Genomic DNA, 19,007 nt, shown 5'->3' with positions numbered 1-19,007 from the left:
CACCTGGCCTGGTCCTCCAGCTGCCACCTTACCATGTGTCCTTTTCACTGTGGCTGCACATCTCCACCCCTTCTACCAGTCTGAATGTAGGTTTCTTCTTGAACTCCTTGGTTGTCAGACTTCCACACAGTTCAATTTTCTGGCAGTTCTGTTTTTTTTTTTTTAAATTTGTTGTCCTTTTGGTTGTGCGAGGAGGCAAAGTGTATCTATTTATGTCTTCATTTTGGCCAGAAGTCTATTTTTTTAAAATGGATGGCATTTCTTTTGTTTTTAAAGGTTTTATTTATTTATTTTTGGAAAGAGGGGAAGGAAGGGAGAAAGAGAGGGAGAAAAACATCATTGTGCAAGAGAAACATAGTTTGGTTGCCTCTCATACACCCCCAAATGGGGACCTGGCCCACAACTCAGGCATGTGCCCTCACTGGGAAAAAATCCAGCCACCCTTTGGTTCACAGGCCAGCGTTCAATCCACTGAGCCACACCAGCCAGGATGGCATCTATTTTTTTAAGTTCTTTGTCTGCATTTATTATTTTTATATAAGTTTTTTAAAAGGTAGATTTGGCCTGAAAAAGGCATGCAAATTTTCTTTCCTTCAGTGCTTTATTAAAAAAAGCCTTTGATAAAAATATAGTATAAACTAGACAAATATTATTCCAATATTAAGAGGAAATAAATTTGAAAGTTGAAGTTGTACCCTGTTAAATTGACTTCTAAAAATATGATGGATTATACTCTGAGACCTCTGGACAGTTATTATAACATTTATGATGAAATCAGAAAATTTTTTAAAGGGAAAAAGTGTTCTTGTTCCAACTCAGTAGCTCTTTTTGACTTTCTAGCTAATGTACAGAAATAAGTATGACTGAATGTTCTGAGAAATCTGTTGGCCCAAAGCAGTTAAGAAGCAAACAATCAATTATTCTTGTAAGTCAAAGCTATTTTCTTTTTATATTTAATTGTGAGCTTTGAAACTATTTTTTTAGGGTAGCACACTGAGACATCTGGATTTTTCCGTCTGTTCAGATTTAGGAACTGTTTTGGTCTCTTTTCAGTTGTAAACTATCTATCTGATCATAGTATCTCAGTACTGTTCAGTGTCAACAATAAAAAGACCAAGGACACCCACAGAACTCATTTATGACATGGACAGGAGCCACCCAAATGCCCACTCTCAGTTCTGGCAGGTCACCTTGCCTCTGGTCTTGTGTTGTGTTTCGGCTCACTTCTGTCCTTGTTCAAACTTTTAATCCACATTTAACATAGTTGACCTATGCTAAAAGCATGGATTAGGTCTTTTTTCTCTAAGAAGGTTGCATTTCAGCCCTGGTTTGTGTGGCCCAGGGGACTGAGTGCCATCCTGTGATTTGAAAGGTCTCATTCCCAGTGAGGGCACATACCTGCCAGGGTTGTGGGCCAGGTCCCCAGTTGGGGGCATGCGAGAGGCAACCAATCATTGGTTCTCTTGAACATCCATGTTTCTCTCTTTCTCCTTCCCTTCTCCTCTCTCTAAAAAAAAAATAAAAATAAAATTAAAAAAAGTTTGCATTTCAGGTATAGGATTAAAACATAACTAGTCATAGGCATGAAGATCAACCAATCTGTTTTTTTCTCATTTAATATTTATTTAATTTTCTTAAAATTATATTTTATTGTTTATGTTATTATAGTTGTCCCCAAATTTCCCCCTTTGTCCCCCTCCAGCCAGCCCCCCACTCCCTCAGGCCATCCCCATACCGTTGTCCATGTCCATGGTCATGCGCCTATGTTCTTTGGCTACTCTATGCCCTATGCTGTCAATCAATCCATTTTAAAAACAGGGTGGACAAATAACCAGCTGCAGGCACGAAGTTCAACCTACAAGTGTGTACTCTGAAATCAGTTCTGAGTCATCTGCTTTGTTTGCTTGGCACCCTGTTTACAGCACATCTTAAGCCTTCTCATGTAGCCACACTATTGGTAAATAGCTTACCCTTTCTGACGGCATGGATGAGAAAAGAACAACCTGATCTTTGTTGACAAAATGTGTGTCTTATGTGGGGTGAAGGGATATTTTGGAAAGTCTTGAGAAATTAGTTAAAATGCTTCTGTGTGTGTGTACGCATGTGTATGTGTATGCTTGTTTTATGGGATATGTAATGATCCGTGCTTTAAGAGGGTGTGTTTTTCTCTCTTAAAGAATTGGCAGCCAGCCTGCCCTCTCAGAAATGGGAAATTTCTTGAGCTAATCTGGACATGCAGGCTAGGTTTTTACACCACAAAGCTGTAACTCTCTGTCCAGGCAGCACTGCTAATTATCTGTGAATATCCCCATTCAGTATAGACTTAAACAAAGTAACAAAAACGCCAGATCTTTTTATTAGCCTGTTTTGCATATAAGCTTATAGGATTATTGTATATTAGTATCACTTCTAAAGCAGAAAGGAGTTATTTAAAGAGATGACCTGATTATCTTGATAAAGAAAAGCATATAGCTGCAATCCATTTTTTGAAAATTTGGCCTTTGGTTTGAATGTAGGCTGGAAGGTAAGAACTTTTGGATTTAACTCCAAATTCCAGGAAAATAAGGTTTGGGCTAAATGATTTACTCTTTCTATACCTTAGTTTTTCAATCTGTTAAAAAGGAATCAAAGCAGTTCATACAGAAAAAATAAAGCCTTGGCGATTGATTTGAAGATACAAATCAGTGCAAATGTGTTTGTTCTGTCCGAAGGGCTAAGTCATGTGCTGTCTTATCCCTTGCTCCTTCCTGCTGGCACTGACGAGTACATGCACTCCCTTGTGGACATCACCTTTCTCACGCCCATCACTGTGACCTGCATTCAGAGAAAAATTTGGTGAAATTAACTCTCTGAATGCTGGTTAGTTTCTCTTTAATTTCTCAGAGAGAAATTAACTACAGTTTTGTTAACCAGGAAACAGGCTAAATTAAGACAGAGTTTGTGAAAATTCTATTTTGTATTTTCTGAAGTATGAGGAGGCAGAATTTTCTTACAGGGCAAAAACATGCGTGAATGGAGGCTAGAATGACCTGTTAGAAGGAATCGCAAATAGAGACGGTGGAGAGGCAGTAGCATCCTCTCGTCTGAGGGTCTTTCAAACAGACATAAAAACAAGCAAAAATGTGGCTCTCAAATAAAGGCAGAAGGATTGGTTTTGTTGCTTTTTTAGAGGTCCTTTTTTCTTTTTAAAGATTTTATTTTTCAGGAGAAGGGAAGGGAGGGAGAAAGAAAGGGAGAGAAATATCAATGTGTGAAAGAAACATTGATTGGCCCCCAACTGGGCACCTGGCGGACAACCCAGGCGTGTGTCCTGATGGGGAATCAAACTTGAGACTTCTCACTTTGCAGATATGCCCAACCAACTGAACCACACTGGCCAGAGCTAGAGGCCCTTTTAATTTCCAGCATGCTGGTGTGAGTGATTAGGCCTGCCACCACTTAGCATGTCAACCAGTGTGCCAAGCTGTGTATTATGCATTGAGAATTCAAAAGTAAAAAAGAAACAATTTTTGCTTTTAAGGTCTTCTTAACCTCCATGGGAGAGAAATACATACAAATAATTATAGTACTGTGTGATAAGTGCTAGACTAGCCGCAAAAACATGCGTTGCAATTACAAATTTTGCCTGGGATGGTTGGAACTGAAGAAGAAATATCTGCACTTGACCTTGAAGACCAAGTAGGAGTTAGGCAGGATAGGTCATTCTAAGCAGAGGGCAGAACGTGAACAAAAGCCTGGAGAAGTGGATGTTAGTGCTAGATGGGAATATTTTAGAGAGGAGAAAGTAAGTATTTCTGGTTCGTAATCCTGCTAGGTGGCCATCCCTGGCTGTGTGATGTGGAACACATTACTCGGTGTCTCTCAGCCTGTTTCTGCATTTGTAGTGTGGGGACACTGTTGTCTATCCTGCAGAGTAGTGAGAATTCAATGAAACAATAAATGGAAAGGGACAGTAACTGTGCAAGACAGAGTAGATGTTCAGTTAATGGTCACCGTGATTTCCTCTCCTTGAATGGACTGCAGCTGTTGCTGTGGAGCTGCAAATTGTTTGGAATATAATGATCTTATCCTGGGAAGGGTTTCTCAACATACGTCACCTGTAAAATGGAAATAATACCTACTGATTGGGTTGTTTTGTGGATTAGAATTAATATTAAACCCAGGCCCAATAGTGGTGCTAAAGAAACAATAATCATCATCATCATTAAAATCATAATAGCATTTCTCTCTCAAAGGCCAAAATATATGTATAATTTCTTCATACTCATATTGTGTGTGCGTACAGAATTGTACCCTCTGCTAAACCAGAGGCAGAAAGTCACTTTTGAAAGTATGCTACTTCCCGTTGGAGAGGATGCGGGGAAAAGGGAACCCTAGTGCACTGTTGGTGGGAATGCAGACTGGTGAAGCCACTGTGGAAAACAGTATGGAATTTCCTCAGAAAACTAAAAATGGAACTGCCCTTTGACCCAGCAATTCCACTGCTGGGATTATACCCTAAGAACCCTGAAACACCAATCCAAAAGAACCTATGCACCCCAATGTTCATAGCAGCACAATTTACAATAGCCAAGTACTGGAAGCAACCTAAGTGCCCATCAGCAAACGAGTGGATCCAAAAACTATGGTATATTTACACAATAGAATTCTATGCAGCAGAGAGAAAGAAGGAGCTTATACCCTTTGCAACAGCATGGATGGAACTGGAGAACATTATGCTAAGTGAAATAAGCCAGGCGGTGAGGGACAAATACCATATGATCTCACCTTTAGCTGGAACATAATCAACAGAAGAAGAAAACAAATGAAATATAACCAGAGACATTGAAGTCAAGAACAATCTAACAATAGCCAGAGGGGAGTGGGGAGGGGACAGTGGGGAAAGGGGTTTACGGGAACTACTATAAAGGACACATGGACAAAATCAAGGGGGAGGGTGGAGGTGGGGGAGGGAGGGGGGTTCAGCTGGGGTGGGGTGGACGGGTGGGGAGAAAAGGCATACAACTGTAATTGAATAACAATAAAAATTAAAAAAAGAAGGTATGCTACTTCCTGAGAAAGGTAATGTGTCATATTTATGAATATGTTTTCTGTATGAGCTGGTATAAATAAGTCATCCAACCACGTTTGTTGTTCTTATTTCTGTGTCCTTGTGCAAGGCCTTGTACCAGGCGCCAGTAGATGATTAAAGAAATACCTGCTACCTGACTTAGTAACTCTATAGCTGGTTCTCTCAAACACAGGTTTTTTTTTAATGGAGGAAAACAATTTTAGATTCTAAAATTTCCTTTTCAAAACCAAGTTTCCAAACAATCTGAACGATTGGACATGTACAAATGCATGTTGTATTAGCTGGTGGAGAGGATCATGTTGCTCCCAAATCTTTATTTGCCCGGAGGATGCATTGGTTCAACCTGTAATTATTATTGTAAACAGTTATTATATCTATGATCATTATTATGACATTTCTAATAAGTATTATTATAGAGGTCAACCTAATGTTATATCAATAAACTAGGACTAGAATGTCTTGAGTTCATGTCATACTTATACTTCCTAGAACTTTGTTTGGATACCAGAAATGGTAGAAAATCCAGCACTTTTTTGGTTTTTCAAAGAGCCTTCCTTACTTTTTACTCTGCCCAATTGCTTAATACTTCTGAGATATCAGGTCTCCACAGTTCTTTCCAGTTTTAATGATGAGCACACACACTCTGACTTAAAAATGTTGGAATACAGAGGGAAAAATCAGCATGGATGCACTTGAACTTCCTTATCACATAATTCGGCTTCAACCTCAGAGTGCCAATTATCTCTCCAACCAACTTCTAAGCAGACCCATGCCATTCCACATAAATCCTCGTCGTTCTTACTTTTGAAGTGTCCTGTGAAGAAGAGACTTCAAACTTGCCTTGAAAATGTGTTTGCTCTTTAAGAACTTATTTGGTTCACATGCTACATAGAAACTTGTAATATTACAAATTTAGCTTGTTTATTCCTAAATAGAAAAGGAAAGAAACTGTATCTAACCAACAGTTTTTGTTGCAATGACTTGTTTGGCTAGATTCAGCATTTTTTGTCTGGTAGAAACTTTGAAAGCTTATTTCTTTATAGATTTGAGAACTAGAATGGTTAGTTGGGGATTTACACTGGAGTTTTGAGAGACTCAATGGCTTGTTCCCAAAGTTGTATTTACTTTCAGTTGAGATATTTGACGTTATAGGTGTTGCCTGTAGGATTCATAGTGATCACTGTCCTGGGCCTTCATGTTCAACTGCTCTTCTCACCATTGTGTTTATTGAGTACGTACCATGTAGAAGCAAAGGTGCAATTATGTAGGGAAGTAATCCAATAGTAGAATTCCAAACCACAGCCTTTCAAAGATTGACTCTACTCATTTGGTACAATTTTCTATTTGCAAACAATGTTTTAAATGGCACTTAATTTTTTAAAAAAGAGTTTCTCGTTTGCAAGTTATGTAGTTAATATGCTTGACAAGGAGAAATGAACAAAAAAAATCCTTAAAGTTTGTTAGTTTAAAAAGGAAAAATAGTTGTACATATTTATCGGAAAGTAGTTATATAATATGGAAGTCTATAAAAATAAAAACTGAAAGTTCTTTCTTTACCACCTAGAGTAAACTGTGTTAACCACTTTTATTTTATTCCAGACCTCTCTTTTTCATGGGTAATTCTCATACATGCAGGATACTTAACTTTTGAAATCAAGAAGGGTTAACATGTCCACTCTTAAATAGTCTTTTTAAGAGTCACTTTCCACATTCAGTTGCTTTGTAATTGAGTACTTTTCAAAATTAGTTTTGTGGTAATTGCCCAAAAACATTAAACGAATACATAGTTTCAAAACACTTCTATTTAAAATCATCTTCTGAAGAACATAAGGTACACACAGTAACCACATGATTTTAGCACGGTGGGTTGAAAACAAAACAAAAATAGTTATTCAAATGCTTTATTGCTGCTATACAAAATAAGAACAAACTTAGAATCCTTAAAAAAATAAATTCAAACTAGGTTCCCAGGGTCCATAGATGCACCAGAGCTGACATAAAATAATGTTTTCATTTTTAAAAAAATTGAGATATACTTGACATATAACAGTATATTTGTGTCAAGTGTACACCATAATGATTTGCTGTTTGTACGTTTTCATCTTAATTTTTTTAAAAAGGTAATGAAATTGAAATTTCTACAGTTAAGTTCACCCTCTGTTTACATTTTTCCTAAACGTTTGCTGTCTTATAGTGTTTTTTTGCTGATGAGCACAGGAGGATGCAACAAGTAGGTAGCATACAAATGTCAATAGAAAATCTCTGAACTAACTCACTGAGTTTAGTTTAACAATAGTTTTCTTCCCCGGGTAGAGTTGAAATTCAATATAATGAATATATAATAGCATCATGTTTTCTGATAGTAAAAGTTCTGGTTCTCAGGGCAGACAAAAATGTATCTTCATTTTAATAGATTTCCACAAAAACAGTGACTTCTCTGGGCTCCATCACCTAACAAACTGCAGATTACTAAGATGGTAGCAAGAACTCTGTACCGAAATCTACGGAATTGCGGTTTTCTCTGAAGTGAACACTGAGGTAGACGAGTGGTCTTCAAGGCTTCTTTTCAAGAACACTTAGTTCTTGTATTTACTTGCAAATCCTTCAGTATCGTCCCCCCACCTGCCCCCCACAGAATGAACAGAATCTACTTCTATAAATACCAATTTACTAAGGAATCCAAGTATTGATCCCATTGTGGATAAAGATTTTTTGTTTGTTTGTTTTGCATCTTCCAAATGAAAGATATGTGCCAACTTAAGAAAAAAAAATAACATGTACATCTAAACACACAAAACTGTAAACCAGGTCTTTCAACTTTAATTACAAGAACATTTATTCCTTTATTCTTTTATACTGTAAACTTTACCAGTGAACCTAAAATGTTATGGAATTTGACTGAACTGAAAAAGCAACATAGCTATTTTTAAATTCTTGTGCATTTTGTACCAAATTTGTGCCAAATAGTACATTTGTACCAAAATGCTACAAACTATGACTTCAAAGTGCTTATAGTAACACAGGCTTTGTTTTCTCGAGGCATGGAATGTGCCCACAGGAGTCTTAGGAAAATACAAGGTTTTCTTCTTCCCCTCCTTCCACATTGACAGCAAAGTACAACTCGTTCAGGACAGATTGATATCTGTGGGAATCGTCCTTTTTTGTGTGTTGAAAATGATCAAGGAAGAGGCTTTAAAGTAAACTGAGGCAAAATAATATTTTTAAAAAATGAATAAAATGTGCTTCTTTTTAATTTCTTTGACCAGTGATATTAGGAGCTGACTCCGGCCTATCTTGTATTTCTTCTCTGTCTCTGCCTCTGTCTCCCTTTTGTTTTGGTGGTTGAGAGAGGTCAACTGTTGGTTACCCTTTGCATTGCTGAAGTGGTCACGTGTCATGTTCTGCACTTATAGAAATGTAAGTTGAATACACTGGGTGTTCAACCTGAATTACTATTAAGTCATTCTATACCGATGAGTGATTTTTATACAGTAGGATCACAGATTGTATTGTATCTCCATTTCTACCCCTGGAAAATATTTAGCTGATTACCCGAAATGGTTAAAAAAGAAAAAAGAAAAAAAACTTCCATATGCAGAGCTGAGAAAAGTAAGCTAAGACTGAATGATTAGACTATTTTTCTATAAAAGATACTAGGCACATTCATTTATTATTATGATTATTTAAATATATTATTTATTTATTTTTATTGAGAGGGAAAGGGAGGGAGAAAAAGAGGGAGAGAAACATTGATGTGAGAGAGATAGATCGATCAGATGCTTCATGGACACACCCCAACAGGGGGATTAGGCCTGCAACCCAGGCCTCGGCCCTAACCGGGAATCCAACTGGTGACCTTTCGCTTCGTGGGAGCACGCCCAAGCAACTGAGTCACACCAGTCAGGGCACATTCTTTATTATTAACATATATTATTTGTTTGCACAAATATATTCATTGCAGAAAAATCTCAAACCACAAATGAACAACAAAAACAAATTGCTAGTGGCACCTGAAGTGATTACTATAATAACATTTTGGAGCCGAACCTTCCCATCTTCTGAGTTTACTAAATGAATGTATGTAGCAGAATTCTTAATCATAAAGTCAGCTAGTGAATAAACCTCTCCTTCCTTCCTAGGTGGAGGGTTTATTATCTTTATGTTTATGAAACTGCAAAGAGAAGGTGCCAGGTCTGAGTTACCACTGGGCAATCCTTAAATCCATCTGTTGTGATTGGAGGATCAGTTTAGTTTTGGCCTCTAAATTTAGTGTCCAAGAAGAAAGGTAAGTCAGATCATCTCTTTTTTCTCAGAGAGTTGCAAAGGGAGAGTAACTGAGCCCTAAGGCAGACATTAGGGGAAGGGAAATGGATGAGTGCTTAAGGAAGTCAGAAGAGCTCTGGTCTGGTCATCATTCAAACTGAATTTGGACCCTAACCACTGTGTGCCACCTTGGGCCAAGTTCCAACCTCTCTGGGTACCGGTTTTCCCATTTATGAAATGAGGGGGAGATAAGGGAGAGTGTCAGGAGAGATTTCAGAACTGTCCAAGACATGGGTTCCTACTTAGTTGGAAAGATTAGCCTGAGAAAGAACTACATTTCTAAATTGGGGATTTGAAGGTGGTGTAAAGATAAGGAGGAAAAGGACCTTAATAGAGGGCTCAACTAAAAATATGATCTCATTTAATGCCTTCATTCAGGGTCTAGACTTGTGCTGTCTAATATGGTGGCATCTGGCCCCAGGCAGCTCCTGAGCGCGCACAGGATGCAATTCATCTGAATCGAGGTGTGCTTTAACTGCAAAATGCATTCTGGATTTTTAAAACTTAGTACAAATAAATGTAAAATGTCCCCTTAATAATTTTTAAATGTTGATTTAATGTTGAAACGATAGTGTTTTGGATATATTGAGTTAAATAAAATATAACCATTTATTTTACCTGTTTCTTTGAAATATTTTTACTGTGGCAAGTAGACAAATTTAAATTGCATCTATGGCTTGCATTCTATTTCTGTTGGACAGTGCTGATCTAAGGCTAATGCCAGTGGCGTACACTTTGGAGAAATGTGCAGTCACTAACTCGTATGTGGATATGGAAGGTGTTCCAACTGTTAAGCATGGTCTCGTAGAATGAGAGTCATCAGAAACCCAGATCTTTCATAGACAAGAGAAAATCAGAAAAATGGGAATGACTAAAACACTCGAAGGTAAATAATGATAAACGTTTTCTGCTGCATATGGCTATGAACTTCCGTCTGACAAAAAGCAGTTCAGAGCTTGTCTGACTGCAGGGACACATGCCAGCGTCACCCCCATCTGCAGTGGTTGATTACTTTAACTGAGCCTTTCTGCAGCCGGCTTGTAATAAATAGTTTTAGGCAAGAAAGCAGGGGCGGGAGAGGGGAGAAGAAACAGGGACCAGTTTATAAAGCTTGTTTATAGACTTTATAGATTGGCCTCATGAAAGAATGAGATAATACATGTCAGTAAATGATTACGACTGCCCTGATAAACTGGAGGCATTTGATAAATAGCAACTTGTCTTCCTGGAAAATTTCCTTTACCTCATACAGATGAATCATTTACTTCCAGAAAATAGTACCCTTAACTGTAGCCTCAGTTCAGTCCTGATAATTAAATTCAGTTAGCCAAGTAGGGTCAGATTTCATGGTAACATGGCAGGAGGCAGAATAGAACTAAAAGGACACTGAAAAGGTCCTCAATGCCATATCCAATGGCTTTTCACAGCCTTCGCCCTTCTAAACTTCAGAGCACCACCTCACAGGAAAGCACCTTCCCTTCAGCATTTTCTTCTCGATCCTCTTCTGTGGTGTGATGTCCGGGCCCTCTCACCGCCTGACCCATCTTGTTAGGGACGCCATGTAGCATCAATCGAAGAGCCAAGGTTTGTAGGTTGTAATGAAAGTTGGGGTAATAGTTTATGTAAAGTGCATAGAAGGGTCTCAATAAATTATAGCTATTAGTATTTTTTATTACTTTTTACTGAGTAATTTTTTCACACAATCCCCTTAACTCCTCTCCTCTCCATGCACTATAGTATCGTAGCTACTCCTTTAGTTTCAAATGTCACCTCTTAAGAAGGCTGCAGCTGTCACATCCAAAAGCCTCTTTGGATGCAGAGTATAAGTATTTTCAGTGTTTTCTGGACCTAGGCATCTGGATAACACCCAAATGCTTTCTTTCTCCCAAATCTTCCTGCCTTGAAGAACCCTCATGGCAACACACCACTTCACCTTTGCCAGACGCAGCCCCATAGATGGGTGTCTGGGTCTTCCCACCACCTGTCCTCTCAGCCTTGCACACTCCACAACTCTGTGCACGTTTGCAGGCAAGGATGAGACAAATTCCAGTGTGAGCTCAGTGTGTGTTCATGTGTAAGTTCCAGGAGACCATGGAAGTTATATGCTTGGGTCCAGACAACTTTTTTCTTAACCACTTGATTGACGTATGATTGCCGTATAAAAAGCTGTACCTATTTAATGTACACAGCTCTTTGTGATTCACAGAAAAGCCAAAGAGATTGTCTGCTGGCAAGCTTTAGCGGTGGGGCGCTGGGCAGGTCCTGTCGCCACCCTGACTCAGTTCCTTCACTTGTGGGAAGAGCAATCTGAACTTCATCTCTAAATGTCTCAGTGCCAGGATGCTGAGCTGTTAGGAAGCGATAGGCATGTAGAGGAAGGCAAGGATCACAATATTCTTTTAAGTTTTCAAATGTAAGGATTTGCCCAAACCAAGATAATGAGAACAGATTGGTGTTTTCAAAAAGTTCATGTTAAGGGTAAATTTTGATAACTATAATAAATCCACACTGGGTGAGTAAAAACTTGCCATCCCTGAGAAGTTCCATGTGCTTGTCACTATTTTTATTACTGAAATTATCATTTATTGATCATAAATTATATGATTTAATTATCATAAAAACCTTGTTGAATTTTAATTTTATAGATTAAAATATATGATTTATTTATTTATTAAAGCTAATGCAAATACCAAGAATTGTCTGCTGTAAAAAATTCAAATAAGCAAAATGAAAACAAGACAGGAAAAATCACCCCAAAATATGGTCATCCGAATATAATCATTTTTCCAATTTGGTTAATATCCTGAGGTATTTTACCTTACATAAATTAGATCAAACTATAAATGCTGCTTTGTAACCTGCTTTAAAAAAAACTCTGTAATCTATTGTAGACATGACTGTTAATCTTTTGTAATGGCCATATTCCATTGTATGGCTGTATCCAATATATTTATTTGCTCCTTTACTGATGGGCATGTAAGCTTACTCTAATTTCTCACTATTATGTACAGGACTATGATGAGTGTCAAGCCATACCTAAGCTTGCAAAGACATTTAAACACATTCCGATAGAAAGAACAAACTCGTTTTCTTAGTCAGGTAATTAAGAGGCAGTCAGTAAATATACTTTGATAATCAGATTGCTGCTGCAATGACCCAATTTCTGATTTGCAAAAGATTAGTGCATTGTAACCATTATTTTCCACTTAATCACTGTATCTAAAAATTAATTTCATGCTATTAGAGATGGAAAGGTAATATAAAGCATTCTTTTCTCAGCTGAAACTATCATAGTTATTTCTAATTAAATCATTCCTGTTGCACGTGATAAAACATGTACTGGCTTCTCATTCCATCTGAATATGAATTTTATTGTCATGCATGTTAAAAGCTTTTCTTTGTTTTACAAAGTCAATAATACTTTTGACTTGCGCTGACACCATCTTTTCTTGTTAATCATTGACTATAGATTTTCAGGGAATAGTTGGTTGAATAAAAACAAAAGACAAACATTTCTATAAATTAAAAAATGTTTAACTTAAAACAATTCCAAATCCTGAACAGATTAAAGTAATGTTATGAAGTAATTCTAAAAGAAGAGTTTTGGAATGAATTTGCATAATATTTGTGCTTTTTTCCTAGTACCTCTGTCCCGTGTCTGGTACCTAGTGGGCACTTAATAAATATTTGTTGAAGAAATGATGAATGAATGAACGAAACCACTTTGATTTGCTACTTAAATATTGGCAATATCTGAACCAGGAGAGTCAGTTCTTTCAACAATTAAAATAATCTATATGCATTACCTTGGAACTAATTCTTCCATACTTATAGGTAAGGTGAATGGCTTCCACTAAACATAACCCGCCAGTTTTATCATTTCAAGATCTATTGTTTACGGAAGGCTTCCTGTTTTAGTACAGCCCAAGAGCTAAGATTGATTTTTAAAACATTTTCAAATGCTTGAAAAAAATCAAAATGTGATGTTGTAACAGGTGATTATTATATAAAATTTAAATTTCTCTGTTTATAAATAAAATTTTATTGGAATGCTGCCATGTTCATTTTTTTATATATCACTTGTGGTTATTATTGTGCTACAATGTAGAGGTGAGTAATGTCCTACAAAACCTAAAATATTTATCATCTGGCCTTTTATAAAAAGTGTCCGTCAACTCCTAGTTCAGCTTTTTCTTAGTCAGTTTGGACTGCTGTAATACAATGCCATCACGAGGGTGGCTTACAAACAACAGAAATGTTTCGGAGGCTGGGAAGTCTAAGATCATGGCACAGGCAGTTTCGGTGTCTGGTAAGGACCTGCTTCCCACTTCACAGACAGCTATCTTCTCGCTGTATCCTCACACGGTGAAACAGGTAAGTGCCCTCTCGTATAAGGGCACTGATCCCATTCACGAGAGTTCCACCCTCGTGACCTATTCACCTCTCAAATGCCCCATCTCCTAATACTGTCACATCGGAGGTTAAGATTTCAACACGTGGATTTTGGGAAACACAAACATTTACTTTTGGGGTGCAGAGGTGCATGTTGTTCACTCAGCAGCAAGCATCTTTTGGGTTTCCAGCCTCATGGAATGCTAGAGCAGTGTACTGAAATAATAGGTAACTGGGCAAGGGAGGTCAGGATATATTTTGTTAATAACTTGACCTATTTTGTTAACAACTTGAAAATAATAGTGGTAGCATATTTTCTTTACTCTTTCATCATCTCTAATCGAGAAAACCAATCTTGTGCAATGCAAAATGTCATTTGAAAACACACCAGTAAAGTCTAATGCCAAGATTGCTTAGAACCTCCTAATACCAGGATCAATAGCTCACTCGTGACTTTCCTGCCTTCCCTGTGCCTCCTTCCAGGGCACCTTCTGCCCCCTGGCCTTCTATAGCTAAGCCAATCATTTTCACCAGGTTTCTGAGTAAAATCAAAGTTTATATCAGGAAATGAACAGTTCAATTATTGTTACTATTAAATAAGATAATTGTAACTACCATTGAGAGAGAGAGAGAGAGAGAGAGAGAGAGAGAGAATGTTTTTACTGGCACATATTCTCTATCCCTGACTTTATCTCACTCATCTTTAATAATAATAATTATTCCAGGCTCTCCTCAACAACTTTAACATGGATTATTCTCCAGTAAAACAGAACCAACAAAATAATCTATCTATCTACATTCTATCTATTTATTTTAAGGAATTGGCTTATGAGACTGTAGGGCTGGCGAGTGTGCCCACACATCAAGAGGTAACTCAAAAAGAATCCATATATCATAATTTCATTTACTCCCTGTCATTTGCAAGTAACTCTTGGAAGTTTCTCTACCCAACCTGCCCCAATGAACAGTCTGTTTTCTCCATGCCTGGTGTACAGATGCAGAATGAGAGTGGGCATTTGGATATGTATCAGGGAAGTTTTGTCATTTGATGGCAGAGTTCATAATGAGGGGGCAGAGTCACCATACATCCCAGTGTTGGCAATGAGTCAATAAGTGATGTGAAAAATGGCAAAGAATCCAAATCTCAGGGTTGTTCGTGGCATGGACCATACAAACCCACATGCTAAGGGGACTGCCCGAGTGGGCTCTTCCCTCCTTACGTGTCTACACCATTCCCACCACTGTGTGTTTGCTGTGGCCAGAGTTGATAGATAAATCATCATGGCATCCTTTCCAGTATGGCTCTAGAACCTCACTATAATCACAGTATCAGCCAATATTTGTTGAGCACCCAGTCTTTGCAAGGCACTGTTTGAAGCACTTCATATGTAATACCTCGTTTATTTCTTCTAAAAACTAGTAGTAGACAGCGACACTTTCAAGTGGGGAAGCGGAGCCTCAAAATGGTTAAGTGATTCACTCAAGGTCACTCAGCTCATAAGTGGTAGGGGTGGGATTCAAACCCAATTTTTTTTTGCCCTGGTCCTTCTTCTTAACTACCTCACTACTACTGTCTCCCAGGAGGCCTCATGGAATCTGGGAGGACGTGAGAGGGTGGAATGTGGGCTCACAGAATCAAAAGAAGCTCACAACATCAACCCTTCTCATCGCCCCTTCCAGAAAGGACCCCTCGACTGTCACCTCTGACAAGTTGTCACTTTGCTTCTCCTCAGATGCTCCTGGTGACCTGGAACTTGTTGTCATGTGAGGCAGTCTAGTCCATTTTTAGATAGCACTAATTGTCACCCAGTTATTCCATATTTGGAGCATAAATAACTTCTCTCCCTAACTTTACCTACTTGTCCTGCTTTTGTTTCCAGGAGCTCCACCAAATAAGACTTTTCTTCCTTTTGATGGACAGACCTTTCAACGTTTGAAGCTCTGAGAGATTTTGGAACGGTCTCCTACCTCATCCTCCTTTTTCTACTCACAGGAGAAATGCAGGATTTTATTCTCTAAATGTGATAGTCGTTTGCATGTGAGTAGCTTATTATTTGTGCTTGTTAATCCAGAAGGACATGATTATACATATGAAAGATTAGCTTTGTTTTAGGGTTCATTTGATTGGAACAGGCATCACACCCCTGTGCAGTCTTCATTGTTTATTATTCAACTTCATTCAGCACACGGGCTTTGCACATGGCCCTACCTAGGCCCTGGCCTTAAATAAACTAAGACATCATCTATCTCTTCATAACTTAAAAACAACAAGAGGGGAATGAACATGTGTGAAAAAAATACTTTTGTGAAGGTGGAGTACTCAGATGTACAGAAAAAGCACTCATGGAAGTTTTGGGGTGTCACAGGGCAGATCTTGAAAGACGTAGCAATGCTGCTGGTGTGGGCCCATGGGGTGAAGCATGAAGCATGAGAGATTTGCAAGGATAAATTTTCTGTTGGTGAAATAACAAACTGGAATGACTTTGGCAATAACTTATGGTATTTCCAGTTTCCTTTGAGGAAACATAAAGATTACAGAGTATATAGAAATTGACAACATTTTTGTTAAATTAGGCATAATAGCTGGTTATGGAAGTAGTAAGTTTGTAGTTGTTTATGTAATATTGCATTCCTGACAGAAATTTTCAAGAGGCTCAGATACTTCTGTGTTTCAGCAAAACACTTGCATTTTACATCAAGGACTATTCCATCTTTAGGAAAGTCTTGTTACTGGAACTGAATCCCTTTTGCTTGGGGAGGGGTCTCCTCCCCTTCCTCTGATGTGTCTGCTCCTGTGTATTGGAGGGGGAGGTGGCCAGGCCTGTGACCTGGATCAACCACTTGCCAGTCACGTGACTGTGGGGGAAGACTCTTCCTCTTTTGAGACCTCAATTTCCTCATCTGTGAAGTGAGGGAGTTATACTAAGGTTCTTTCCAACTCTGAAGGTCATAGTCTTTCTTATTTTGGTGTAGTGTTTCCTGATACACAAAGTCTTAGTACAAACATAAATGACCCATTTCTCCTTGTGACATCCATGGTGTTGTAGATTGAATTATTCGTTGCAATTCTTCATTCCCTTTTCCAGAGCAATTATACATTCATACCCTTGCCAGTGTCTTAGGATGGGCAAAGTATCCTTTTCTGCTCTTTGGCTTTAAGCTTGGTCATATGACTTGTTCTGACCAATAGGGTGTTAGTAGATGTGACATAAGCAAAGGCCTGAAATAGGCCTGTGCATGTCTTAGGTGCTGAATGAGAGGAACTGAACCTAAACACCGACCAGACCTATATACAACCCAAAGCTTAGAGCCCAGTCTACAACAGTTGAATCCTAGCAGGTATAAAGTGAAAAATAAATGCTTTGTGTTTTTGCTCCCGAGATTGTATAGTTGTTGGTTTTGGAGGGTTAATTAACCATGAAAGTAAGACTGTATAACCTGGCTTAGATCTTTGTTCTCAATGGACACCATGCACTCATTTATTTAAAACCCTGCTAGATGTTTATATTCTGTCTTTTACTTATATTTATATTATATGTTTTTGTTATGTGTATTTAAATCAAGGCCTTCATGCCCTTTTCGACCAACTATTTAGTTTGGTTTGTATTTTTATTTCACAGAGATGTGAGTCATTAAGGTAAAGACATTTGTGTTATTTGATCTATTTATTATATTTTTTAGTGGAACACCGAACCTCAGCTGAAATGAGTCCCATCATTCTGGTCAGCCATCTGCATGCAGCATTCGGGTGTAAATGCACACTGGGTGTCAGAGCCATTGAACTGTGTGGACTCTTTGCTCCCAGTGCTGCTCAGCCACAAACTTCATCTGCAATGCTTAAATAGCTGGCATTTATTTGCAGCTCCCCAACATGCGGAAAGAATTGCAGCATAGGAAATGCGGTGTCAGCAGTCAGCAGTCTTTGGGGTTTGAAAGTCTTGAGAATTAACGAATTCTTATCGTGCTGTGTTCCAAAATTAATCTGGTTTCTGCCCGCCATGAGGTGACACGGTTTGTTCTTGTACGGTTATTTAAGGCACAGCATTTACCCTCCACAATTAGGCTTTTCCCCTGCTCTTCCATTTAAGATCAAACAAAGCAATACCCTGTTTATAACCTCAAAAGCTAAGAGTTGAGATGCTCATTAGCCCCCCCAAATACTCACTTTTCTGCCCAACTAACTGCTGCTAGGTGCTTTGGAATTTGATCGTTTCACATTGTGTATCCAACCTATATCCTCAGGCTTGCTTGGGAATGTGGGTGAAATTTAAAACAATCCCATAAACTTGAAGAAAGAAAACCCATGCTGTGGTCATGCATAGTTCTGTTAGAAGAACTGAGTTTCATTTCACTTATCCTGTTATTTCATTAGTATCCCCATTAACATTCCACTAGCTTTTCAAACTTGAGCTCAGAACATTTAGTTTATAAACTCTTTTTGATCGACTTGACACAAAAATAACTGGGGATGGAAGGGAATTTAAGGTGAAACTAATCAAGGAAAAAGTATTTCGGTCAAACGTAGGTTTTGAGCTTGTGTTTTCTTTGATAATAAGGAAGAGATTTTCACTCTGTAGAGGGTGGTACAGGTCTCTCAGGAATGACACTACGTTCTTACCTATCTGAGTACCAGCTTGAGGTAGAAGGCAGGAGAGGAGAGAGTCACTTAATTCTTCTCCAGGGACACAGGAATACTTGCCTAAATTATCTGGGGTTCATAAATATTGAGTGTGACTCTTTTCATGCTACCTGCTGTTGGAATGACCCAGCGAATGTTTTAGTCAAATAATGCAATAAAAATAGAAAACATGGCGTAATGGAAATAAAGTCATAGCATGGAACCTTTAAGACTTGTTTTACAATTTATTAAGCACTTTCACATTCATTATTGCATTTATTTCTCAAAATACTCCTATGCGTGTAGTTATTATATTTGTGTGTCAAGTATCATACTTTAATTTAGATGTTATCTTGCAATTAATTTTTACTTCATCTCTGTATGTCTTTTCTGCCCTCATATCAGAAGCTACTTAGAGGACAAAGCTTTAGGTTTGAAGCTTTTTGATATCCCTGCACAGTGCCCATAACAATATGATTGTAGCTCAAAGACTAAGGGGTTCACCAAAGATCCCACAGCTGATGAATTGCAGACTCAGAGCTTAAAACACCTGCAATAGGGCAATAATCTTCCACCATGATAACTGCTTTCCTGTTATCTGCA

General features: G+C 38.2%; 1 long non-coding RNA gene across 1 annotated transcript; it reads left to right on the top strand.

Annotated features, from left to right (window-relative positions):
- The first annotated feature begins 13,056 nt into the window (after positions 1–13,056).
- LOC123479135 (uncharacterized) lies at positions 13,057–18,561 on the top strand. Its single transcript, XR_006654665.2, has 3 exons — positions 13,057–13,228; positions 15,667–15,824; positions 17,468–18,561. It is a non-coding gene; the product is annotated as an uncharacterized lncRNA (long non-coding RNA).
- The last annotated feature ends 446 nt before the right edge of the window (positions 18,562–19,007 follow it).

Source organism: Desmodus rotundus, chromosome 1 (genome assembly GCF_022682495.2).
Source record: "Desmodus rotundus isolate HL8 chromosome 1, HLdesRot8A.1, whole genome shotgun sequence".
NCBI lineage: Eukaryota > Metazoa > Chordata > Mammalia > Chiroptera > Phyllostomidae > Desmodus > Desmodus rotundus.
Note: the sequence above shows the minus strand (reverse complement) of the source record. Positions and strands in the feature narration are given on the sequence as shown.